The sequence below is a fragment of the Silene latifolia genome, chromosome 8 (assembly GCF_048544455.1).
Source record: "Silene latifolia isolate original U9 population chromosome 8, ASM4854445v1, whole genome shotgun sequence".
Classification (NCBI taxonomy): domain Eukaryota; kingdom Viridiplantae; phylum Streptophyta; class Magnoliopsida; order Caryophyllales; family Caryophyllaceae; genus Silene; species Silene latifolia.
This window is the reverse complement of record NC_133533.1, coordinates 57,693,007-57,705,409: the sequence shown is the minus strand read 5'-3', so window position 1 is coordinate 57,705,409 and position 12,403 is coordinate 57,693,007. Positions and strand designations below refer to the sequence as shown.

Sequence of the window (12,403 nt, the reverse complement as noted above, 5' to 3'; positions counted from 1 at the left end):
CGGAGGGAGTGGCTCTCCTGGAAGTGGAGGGACCAGTAGTGGTGGTGGTAGGAGGGGGTCTCCTAGCAGCCTGAGGGTAGCCACCCTCAGGGGGAACAAAGTACGAAGGGTGAGCCCAGTCACCCTTGGGAAGCATCCCCCCCGAGCTAGCTCGTCGTAGACCGGGAACAGGGCGATGGTCGTGTCCAATCTGTGCTCGTTGAAGCTCCTGCACAAATCACCCAAGACACGTGACATTGCCCTCTGGTCCATGACCGGAGGGACAACTAAGGGAGTAGGTGGTCGAAAAGTGGAGGTGCCAGCAAGTGGAGCAGTGGAGGTAGGGGGTGCCTGTGAAGAGGAGGCATGAGCCCTCCTCGAAGTACTAGCAGAAGGTGTGGCCGCCACCAGAGGAAGCCTGTAACTAGGCAAGGGCGGCCTAGCAGCCCCCTCAACAGTGGTGAGGGGCAGGACAGGAGGGTAGCCCGTGACAGGAATGCGGTCACAGATGAAAGAGTCAATCTTCCACCGCATCTGTCTATCGACCCAATGGACGCCCCTCGCGTAAGGGAGGTCCATAAAACGCAGCTCAGGGTCAATGGGGTCCTCCTGTCGAGGGAAAAGTAGGACAAGGCGGTTGGCGATATGTGTCACCAAACCGCCACAAGCAATGGTGGTCAAGCTGCCCTCACTTGCAGTCTGAAAGTGAGCGGCGGTCAGATAGGCAATGTTATAGATGCGGGCTTTCCGACGCTCAACGTTCAGATAACCCGCCAAAATTGAAAGCTCAATATTGTTCACATTATTAGACTCTTTACGGCCAAAAATGGTATTACCCATTAGCCGTAGAAAATAACGAAGAGGGGGCAAGTGGACGGAAGTGCCCGTCCTCCTCAACCCGTAAGTGTCACCGATACAAGACCACATGGTTCGGTGAGTGTCAGAGGGGTCCGAGGTTCTGCCCTCGGAGCAAAGACCCAGAAAACCCGCAAAATCAGCAAGTGTCAGAGAATAATTGACATTAAAAAGGCGAAAGGAAATGCAGGGTTTGGTCTCATCAGCCTCAAAGGCTTTGGAATCAAAAGCGTAAGAGGAAAAGAATTCAAGGGTCAAAACATAATATGTGAACTCAGCCATGTCCACAAGACCTATCATACCCGTCCCATTTAGCAGGGACACGACCGACTCATAACAGCCTAGTTTCTCCAAAGTGTCTTTGTGGAGAAACCGGGTAGCTGTGACCTTTACAGTCGAAACAAAGAAGGAGAATTTAGCGCGCTGAATAGGTTTTTCAAAGATAACCTGCGGATAGTCAGGTAGACTATCCGTAGTGGATTCTATCATCAGAGGCGGTCCGCGTGGCCGCTTAGCAGGCCGTTGGCTCGATTGTGCCTCTTGCATTGGCGCTTTTCCCTTTGTCATTGTTATTCCTGCAAAAGAGTTAAATTAGCAACAAACAACCAACTTAAGTTTCAAATTCCAGAAACCCGCATCAAAATCAGACCATCCACGCAAATTAGGGTTTCGAAATTTTTGGGGCAAACTGAAATAACCGTTCCTAGGTGCTAATTAGTGTCGAAAATCAAAGGGTAAGGCTAGAATAAGCAATTAAAGCATGTAGATGAACAGAAATCACACCCTAAAATCGTTTTCCCCAAATCGATTTTTTCGTCTCAAGGGCACATTACTCGAAAATTTTGCATGGAACTTCAGCAAAACTCGAACAAATAGCATAAAGATAAGATTAGAAACATACCTTGATGAACTTTGAAGATTAAAGCAATAAAAATCAAGTGATTAAGACGGGAATGAGGTGAAAATCGCAGCAGGGGGAGGAAACTTAGGGTTTCTTTTGTTTTTTCAGATTTTTGGGAAGTGAATGAATGAGAAAAGAAGGATGTAAACTCCCCTTATTAACTTCCTTCAACTCAGCGGACGGTCGATCGACGATTCACTTGGTCGATCGACTGATCCTTCAAAATCATTGCTTCTGGACTCTCTTTGGCGGTCGATCGACTATGTGACCCAGTCGATCGACCACTACCCTATGCACAGTAGCCTCTGTTCTCCTCGCTGCAGTCGATCGACTGAACCTCCTAGTCGATCGACTGTTTGAACTGGCAATTGGAATTAAAATCGTCAAAATTCATTTTGCCATTATAACTTCCTGTCTTTCTCTCGCAAAAATCCAGTAGACCACTTACGCACTTTGCACAAAATAAATTCCTGCAGAAATTATCAAAGGCGTACAATTTTCCCAACCAAGAAATTACAAAATTAAAGAAAATAAAGAAAACAAAAGCAAGAAAAGTAAAAATGCAAAATGAATGAAATAACAAAAAGGAAATCCTAAATTACAAAATAACTACAACCTGGGTTGCCTCCCAGTTAGCGCTGGTTTAAGAGGTCCCGCACGACCTTGTTACCTCACTTTCCATCATCTGATAGCGGATCGAAGTACAAGACCTCGACCTTCCCAACATATGCATCTGATCCATGATAGAGCTTCACATATTGGCCATTTACCTTGAACCTTTCTCCAGCAGAGGTCTCCAATTCAACAGATCCGAATTTTGTGACAGCTGTGATCGTATAGGGGCCGGTCCACCTGGATTTCAGCTTACCAGGAAATAAACGGATACGAGCGTTAAAAAGAAGTACCTTATCGCCAATATGGAACTCGCGCTTTATGATTCTCTTGTCGTGCCAGCGCTTTGATTTCTCCTTGTAGATCCTTGCATTGTCATACGCCAGCAGCCTAAATTCCTCTAGCTCATTCAGCTGTGTCATGCGTTTCTCACGAGAGAGGTTAGGATCCAAATTCAAATCACAAATAGCCCACCAAGACTTACGCTCCAACTCAACAGGTAAATGACATGTCTTACCATAAATCAATCGGTACGGTGACATCCCGATTGGCGTTTTAAACGCAGTTCTATAAGCCCATAAGACATCAGCTAACTTGAGACTCCAGTCTTTCTGTGATTTAGAAACAACTTTAGCTAAGACTTCTTTCAATTCTCTGTTAGAAACCTCAACCTGGCCACTAGTTTGGGGATGATACCCCAAACCTCTACGATGTTGGACACCGAATTTAGTCAATAGAGCACTAAGTTGTTTCTCTTTAAAATGCATTCCCCCATCGCTAATGACAACCCGAGGGACACCAAAACGAGGGAAAATAATCTTTTTAAACAATTTAATCACGGCTTTTGCATCGCAATGGGGAGTAGCAATAGCTTCCACCCACTTAGATACATAATCTACAAATACGAGGATATATTTATTACCTTGATTTGCTCGGAAAAGGTCCTTGATAATCGATGCCCCAGACATCGAAAATCTCGACCTCAAGAATGCCTACCTGTGGCATCTCATGTCTCTTGGAAATATTCCCGATCTTTGACAAGCATCGCATTCAAAGAACAAAATCACATAATCTGCATGCAAAGTTGGCCAATAGAAACCAGATTGGAGTACCTTAGCTACGGTCCCGGACGGACCGTGATGACCACCATAAGCAGAAGAGTGGCAAGCCTCTAGGATATCCTTCACCTCCCACCGAGGTACGCATCTCCTGGATGAGACCGTCTCGCACATTCCTTGAAAACATAAGGATCATCCCAAAATACTGTCTAGCATCATAGACAAACCGCTTCTTCCGCCGCCATGAAAGCTCGGGTGGTATCCTACCCGTCACAAAGATAGTTAGCAAAATCAAGAAACCACGGTGGTGGATAAGACCCCAAGTAGTAATAGCTAACAAACTCTCATCGAAAGGAATCATTAATAGGCAAAGAATCCTCCCTTTCTCACACCACCGCAGACGAGATAAGTGGTCAGCTACCACATTCTCTGCTCCTTTCTTATCTTTGATCTCCAAATCAAACTCCTGTAAAAGGAGTATCCACCTCAAAAGCCTTGGCTTTGCATCTTTCTTAATAAAGAGAGTCTTCAACGCTGCATGGTCAGTGTAAACAATAACTTTAGAGCCTAACAAATAAGACCGAAATTTGTCTAAGGCAAAAACAACAGCTAGAAACTCTTTCTCAGTGGTAAAATAGTTGACTTGAGCCTCATCCAGAGTTCGGCTCGCATAGTATATGGCATTCAAAGCTTTATTCTTTCGCTGTCCCAGAACTGCACCGATAGCATAATCGCTAGAGGTGGCAATCGGGTGGGTCGAGTCGGATTCGAGTCGAGTTAAATCAGGTTCGGGTTATCGTGATGTCGGATTGATTCGAGTCGCGTACGTTTGTGAGTCAGATCGGGTTTAGTCGGATTATTTCGGGTTATGACTTACCTCGGGTATCGGGTCGGAATGTGGAACACTTGGTCGGGTGACGGCTGTTATGGATCGGGTCAAGTCGACTGAAAATCATGTAGCAGTTCATATTGGGTCAAAAAAATTCAATACTAAATCTTATCGAGTTATAACGGGTCACAACTTGTCCAATTTTTATACATTCTTTAATACTAATTATACAATAGTATACATAGATAGTTACTTAGTATAAGACATTGTAGTCAAATTTTTAATTTAAGACTAATTACCATTTGATGATTGATTATGAATTTATAAACTTAGCATCTCATTTATATAATATTTGAATGTGAAATACCAATAATAATAAATATTTATATAATTTTATGTTACCAATTTTTTGGACATACGATTTACGATAAAATTTGAACCAAATATATAAAAATAAAAAATAGCTAGATAAAAAAAGAACGTATGAGAAATATATTTTGACTACCGGAACATAAATTCACCCAAATTCAAATTAACCTAACTGTAATGAACCAAACTCGAATTGACCCGAACCTGAAATGTAGCTTATAAGTTAGTTAAGTTTATTTAAGTTAACTTTAAAAAATGAAGTTACTTTAGTTAACTTAAACATAATTATCTTAAGTTAACTAAGTTTCCTATCTTAACTTAATTTAAGTAAAGTTTACGTTTATGTCAAGTTCGAGTTAAAATATGTTTAGTTAAGTTAAATGCAAATTTAAATTTACTTAAGTTGAATTAGTTCAATGTAGCTCAATTAAGTTTAGTTTAGTTTATTTCAGTTGAATTTAGATCAATTTAGTGCATTCCAACTATATTTAGTTCAGTTTAAATCAATTAAGTTCAATTGAGCTACAATCACTTCAATATAGCTCGATTTAGCTCAATTAAGTTCAGTTAAGTTTAATTTAGCTCAATTAAGTTCAATTCAATTCAGTCCAACTACATTGAGTTCATTTTAGAACAATTAAGTCCACTTCAGCGACAATCAGATCAATTTAGCTCGATTTAGCTCAAATTAATTTCTGTCTAGTTCAATTTAGCTCAATCAAGTTCATTTCAATTCAGTCCAATTACATTTAGTTAAGTTTAACTCAATTAAGTTCAATTTAATCTGTTCAATTTAGCTCAATTTTGCTCAATTAAGCTCAATTCAGTTCAAATTAACTCAATTAAGTGCAATTTAATTCAGTCCATTTACATTTAATTCGGTTTAGCGCAATTAAGTTCAGTTCAGCTACAACCAGTTTAATTCAGTTTTGCTCAATCAGCTTCAGGTAAATCTTCCTCAGCTCGGATTCGTTTCGGTCTATATGAGTAAGACCTGCGTCAAATAAACTTAATGTATAACAATATTAAATAAAGTAAATATTTAAAGAACTCGTTTTAAAATAAATTTGTATAAAACCGTCTTACTTAAATATCTATGATTTTCGATCGCCCAATATTCTTACTAAAACGTGGGAAATACCAAAAATTGTCACTTAAGAGTGGTTTATAATGGGTTTGTCACTTAAGAGTGGTGGCTTTACTTCACAAAGACACGTTCTATGATAAGTTTTTGTTTGCCGTATATTTTTCATTTATGTTCATTTGAAAAATTTTGCCAACTCAAAAGTTAGCAGTTTTTGAATATGAAGAATAAATGGCTAAACTAACCTAATCTCAACTATGTTTCGGTGAATCGACAAAAAACTTACATTAATCTATCATATACAATGAAAAAAAGTATACATGCACAATTAAAATAGAACGATAAATTAATTCAAACACATAGATCTAAGAGTTAAAATAAACTAAGTGTTAACACTCGTATTATTCTAGTGTACTCGTATATTTCACATTGACATTCGCATGACAAACTAAATAAAAGTACCAAAAAAAACTTAATTTATAAATTTAACGTTAGTTGTAGTCTTATAGACACAGTCTTATTCAGGCTTGCATCGGTTAGTCGAGTCTTACTCGGGTCGGGTATTTTCATTGTCGGGTTTAATCGGCTTCGGTGTCATGAGGTTCGGGTTATATCGGTTATCAGATGATATTAAAAATCGGGTTATGTCAGATCGGACTGGGTCGGTTTCAGGTATATGATTTTTTTTGTATTTTCGGGTGCCGGACGGGTTCGATATCGAGCGGTTCGGATCGGTTTTGTCGATTCGGGTCGGGTTTTGCCAGGTCTAATAATCGCTGGCATCACACATGATCTCAAATGGGAGGTCCCAATCAGGCGGCTGAATGATTGGCGCAGAAACTAGGGCCTCCTTTAACCTGTTAAAAGCGACATGGCACTCATCAGTAAATTCAAAGACAGCATCCTTAAGAAGCAATTGTGTAAGTGGTTTAGCAATTTTTGAAAAATACTTAATGAAACGCCGGTAGAAACCAAATGTGACCTAGAAACTCCTCACTCCCTTAACATTCACGGGAGGAGGTAATTGCTCAATCACCCGCACCTTTGCCTTGTCAACATGTATACCTTTATCGAAATCGATGCCCTAACACAACTCCCTCATTGACCATAAACTGACACTTTTCCCAATTTAAAACAAGATTAACATCTATACAACGCTGCATGACTTTATCAAGGTTAGCTAAACAACGATCAAAGTCACCGCCATAAACGAGAAATCATCCATGAATACTTCCATAATATTCTCTATATAATCGGAAAAATCCCCATCATGCACCTCTCGAAAGGTAGCAGGGGGCATTACACAATCCGAAAGGCATTCTACGATAAGCAAAAACACCCTGTGGACAGGTAAAAGTAGTCTTACTCTGATCGTCCGGATGAATAGGGATCTGAAAGAACCCTGAATATCCGTCTAGAAAACAAAAAAATTTGTTAGAAGCAAGTCTTTCAGTCATTTGGTCAACAAAAGGGAGGGGGAAATGGTCTTTCTTAGTGGCGGCATTTAACTGTCTATAATCAATGCACATCCGCCACCCCGTCACTACTCGAGTTGGTATTAATTCATTTTTATCATTTTTAACCACGGTAGTCCCTCCTTTCTTCGGGACCACCTGAATCGGGCTAACCCACTTGGAGTTGCCAATCGTATAAATAATACCTGCATCAAGTAGTTTCATCACCTCAGCCATAACAACTTCCCGCATCTTTGGGTTCAACTTGCGTTGACCCTGTCTATAAGGCTTGTGGCCTTCTTCCAACTCTATCCTGTGCATACAAACATCGGGGGCGATGCCCTTAATGTCATCCAAAGAGTAACCCAAAGCCTTCCTGTTTTTCTTAAGTACACGCATCAAAGCAGCATATACCGGTCATCGTTAAGCTTAGAGCTAACAATAGTGGGGTAATCGCTCCGTATCATCTAGAAAAACATACTTAAGATTAGGGGGAAGTGGCTTACGCTCTGGCACCTTTACCTCTACAAAGATAGACAGAATCGCTTCAATGGTGTAGCAAGTGTTCACCAAGTTATCGTTAGCCGTGCTCAAAAGCATCTCATCTTCTCCTTCATTGAGCTCGTAGCTCTCCATTGAGGCAACCAAAGCATCCGCTCCTCAAAGATTCTCCATTGTATTACTCCGCACACTCATCTAAATGAGTTAGATCAGCTAAGGGATCCTTGGCTAAGGATTCCCTCCAATTACAAGTAACAATCCTGTCAACAACATCAATAGAATAACACGTATCCTCATCAAGCGAGTTCGATTTGCCTTGTGAGCAAGATCAACTCAATGGTGTCATCCCCTACCTCTAAGGTGATGGTTCCGCGTTTGACATCTATCACAAATTTGTATTTAGGAACGGTCCGCCTAAAATAATAGGTATCCGACTATCCTCCCAATGTCCAAAACAACGAAATCGACAGGGATAAAAAACTTACCCACTCGAACGGGTACATCCTCTAGAACACCTATAGGTCTCTGAGTCGATCTATTTGCCATTTGAACGGTAATATCGGTCACCTTAAGTCTACCAATGTTTAACCTTTCGCAAACAGAATACGGCATGACACTAACGCTGGCCCCTAAGTCACAAAGGGCCTTCCCAATTACGTGGTTACCTATAGTGCAAGGAATTGAAAAACTACCCGGGTCCTTTAATTTAGGTGGCACATTAACTTGTGAAAGAACATTACATTCCTCCACAAACGCAACATTACCATCATCACGAAAATTTCTCTTACGATTCAAAATATCTTTCATAAACTTAGCATAAGAGGGTACCTGGGTAATTAAATCAGTGAAAGGAACCGTTACCTCGAGATTCTGGACCATCTCCAGAAACTTACCAAACTTACGCTCCAGCTTGGTAGCCTTCAAACGCTCCGGATACGGGACTGCAACACAGGCCGTAGGATCAGTAACCTTCGGCTTCCGTAGGTTTAAAACCCCCGTCAAATCATCAATGAGTGGTGAATCATGCAAACTAGTTGACGGATTTGCATCCTGCTCTGGAGATCCCGTCGATCGACTGGTATGGGTGGTCGATCGACCAAGTAGCCGGGCGTGAAATAGCCTCTGCCCAGAATTATCGTCATCAGGTATCTCAGTCGATCGACTGAGGATGTTGGTCGATCGACTGGATGTGCTAGGTGTGAATAGTTTCTGACCAGAAACTATTTTGTCTGACACTTCAGTCGATCGACTGGGAATGCAGGTCGATCGACCTGAATTACTGGCATTCAGACTCGTTTTTGCATCAGAATTCAAACGAGCTTCTTCATCATTCCCCGAGTCTTCCTTTGGCTTGTCGGGACTTTCATAAGAAAGGCCACTTCTGAGATTGATGGCATTGATCGTCTCAACCGGCCCTTCACATTTAATTGAAGAATTAGCGGCTTGCTTAGCCTCCATATTCTCCAATTGTTTCACAAAATTCTGTGAGGACTCAATCCCGGCTGCTTCCATATTCGCCACTTGAACCAAAAGGAGTTGGACCATCTCTCTTAACTTCTCGATCTCATCCGAGTTTTGAATAGGAATTTCGACTTTCCCCTTGGAAGCTTCAGAAGTCTCGAGCATCTCGAGACGGGTAGAAAATGGAGGTTATAAGTGTCACAACAAAGAATCATATCTTCACTTTGCTTTCGTGACTTACCACGTGAACTCCCAAACTCAGCTTTATGGACTGCCATCTCCTCAATGGTGTTCCAACCTTTACTTTGACCTAGATTATTTTGAAACTCGCCATTAGCAAAATGTGCATCCAAGATGACCTTGTAATCATCATATAAAGCATTGTAAAATAGATTGCAAAGATACCATTCTTGAAACCATGATGAGGGACAACTCGGACCAAACTTTTGAAACGTCCCCATGCTTCACAAAAATCTTCGTCGGCTCCTTGCTGAAAACTCGTGATTTTACTCTTCAAGGCATCAATCTTTGAAAGCGGGAAGTACTTCTTGTAGAAGGCTAGTGCTAAAGATGTCCAATCGGTGACTCACACAAGCTACTCTATCGAGGTAGCGATACCAATCTCGCGCCGAATCCTTCAAGGAGTATAAGAACATGAACCCCTTTACTTCATCTTGAGTTACCCCATCCGGTATAGGTATTGAACAGCAATAGTCCGTGAAAATTTCCATATGTTTCAAGGGGTCTTCATCCGTAGACCATGAATCGATTCCGTTCCACTAAATCAATATAAGAGGAACGAAACTCGAATTTACCGGTAGAAGGGGTAGGTAACTGTTGCCCCTTTGGAAGGTGGTGCTCCTTTGGCTGAAAATTATCATATATCGTAGCCATAACTTCCAAAATGAGAGTACTCAAGTCTTCCTCTCAAAACCCGTCCTCTAATCGTGCAAAAGCAAAACTAGAAGCGAGGGTAAGCAACGGCCTCAAGGAACAAAAGTTCCCCGAGACAAGGAAAATAAACTAAAATAAAGCAAAATGTAATTACACCGTCTCCCCGGAATTCGGCGCCAAAATTTGATACCGTCGTTTAGTACCAAAATTAAATTTATAATTCCAAACTAAAACTATAGCTAGTGATAGTAAGGGTCGAACCACAGAGAGACAAGGTTGATTTTGTTTGCTATTTTTCAGTCTACAAAGTAACGATAAATTGAGGGTTTTGAAATCGATTGATTAACTGGCTAATTGCTAAAATGAATATTCTTAACAAGATAAAAAGAGGATCGGGAATTTCGGTTCACCATGGCAAGTAACAGGTCAGTCAAGCAGAAGAGATCTCATAATACGGTCTCAGGGAAAATAAGCTAATCTTGCGATCGAAGCTCAAATAACCTCACGGTCTAAAAAATTCCCTAGAATTTATCAAAGTTTTCACTCAAGAGAAATTCTAAATCTAGCGATAAATCAATTTACCAATCTTTCGACCTAGCAAAGAAGTCCATCAAAAGATAACAAGACCAATACGGAAGAATTCATGCTACACAACTATCCTAATTCAATACCATGGCTCACCTCATTCCCAATCAAAGAATTACCTACTCATAATCATGACTACACTAATTGCGAAATTAATAAATAAGAACAAATTCAACGTGATGGAATCTAACTAGAACAAAGGAGAGAAATTCAATTACTGAAATTAATTGATGAAACAAGAATTAAATTGACAAGCAAAATAGGAAAAAGAAGAATTGCATAAAAGTCTTACTAATTGAATATCAAGAACAAAGCATTCGAATCCAGGTTTCCGTCTCAAGCTAGATCTGAAAACTAAGGTTTTTCCCCGAATGAAAACATAACCTAAAAGTTGCTGCCTTCTACTGATAAAAAGATACTGAAAGTTAATTACAAGTTGGGCTTTTAAAAGTCTAACACGGAAAATTAAACATCAGCTCGAAATCAGGTCGATCGACTGGTCAGCACAGTCGATCGACTGAACATGCGGAACAGTGGCTCCTGTCTGAGCTCCAGTGGTCGATCGACTGAAAGTCTTAGTCGATCGACTGAAAATGCTGTGCAGTGGCTCCTTGATGCTTCCAAACAACTCTTCACTCCTTGCACGCATCCCAAGGTGAGTGAATGAACTTTCCTTCTTATTGGCTTCCTTGAACTCGCTTCCGGAGGACGAACTTGGCTTGATTTAGCCTACTTCCACGCATTCCTACAATAAATCATGGAAAATGCAAAGTAAACCGTTTCGGGAGAAATAGTAGCCTTAAGCTATCAATTATGCATGGAAATACGTGCCAAAACCACAGATAAAGTGTATAGAATATGCACGTATCAACCAGCCGTGCCACCCACGCCAAGAACCAAGAGCTTATTGGAACTATCACCGGCCTGGAGCAGCAGGGCCTTAATCTGAGAGAGCGTGTGACGGAGCTGAAGACGGAGCTATCTGAAGCTAAGAAGAGGCTGAAGGAGGAAGCTGACCAGCTAGCATGCACTCAAGAATTGTGCAATACTTTCTCTGATGCCCTTGTGCGTGCTGACGAAAGGATCAACGAGCTAATCACCCTGGCCACCAACATTGTCGCCTATGCTACCTGGTGGGGCAAGATTAGCGGGATGCGTGCTGTGTTGACTGATCCTCACACGCTTCAGTCAATAGAGGAGGAAGAGAGGCAGCTGGAGACCCTCTACCCTGTTCAACCTGACTTGAGCGTGCTGATGCCTGAGGTTGGTGAGGTGAACTCCTCTGCATTGATGGAGCAGACTGCTGCTGAGGAGGTTGGCCCCTTCCAGGAAGCTGTCGTTGCTGTGGAGGTCAACGAGGCTGCTGGCGATGGGAAGGTGAAACCTGATCTTTTACCTGAAAAGGGAAGTCAGCAGGAAAATGCAGGAGAGGCGTCTGAGAGGGAGGTCATTGACCTGGCCTCTAGTTAAAAATATTTTAAGTTTTTCATGATTGGTGGTCTGGCCCTGTGATGGCGCAGACTTGTAAGTATTTTAAGGCAAGCATGGCTATATTTTGAAATGATCCTTGCCCGGTTTTGGCAAGTCGTCTTTTATTCATGCAATGACGTTTTTGTTGATTTTATAGACTTAGGCACATATTAGGTGGTCAGACTTAGCTCCGAGAGCCGTTTTAGACTTGTGAATACCGTTGTGCGAGCCCTATGGCTGATTTAAAGTTGGAAGTGGCCGTGTCAACCTAGGAGGTTGATTTAGACCAGTCGTGTCAGCCTGAAAAGGCTGACTTAGACTTTGCTAGCTGCCGTGTTAGCCCAGGGGGCT

At 41.5% G+C, this 12,403-nt stretch overlaps 1 non-coding gene across 1 annotated transcript; it reads left to right on the top strand.

The window, feature by feature from the left end:
* Positions 1–9,516: 9,516 nt before the first annotated feature.
* Positions 9,517–9,625, top strand: LOC141597918 (small nucleolar RNA R71). Its single transcript, XR_012523128.1, has one exon. It is a non-coding gene; the product is annotated as a small nucleolar RNA R71 (small nucleolar RNA).
* The last annotated feature ends 2,778 nt before the right edge of the window (positions 9,626–12,403 follow it).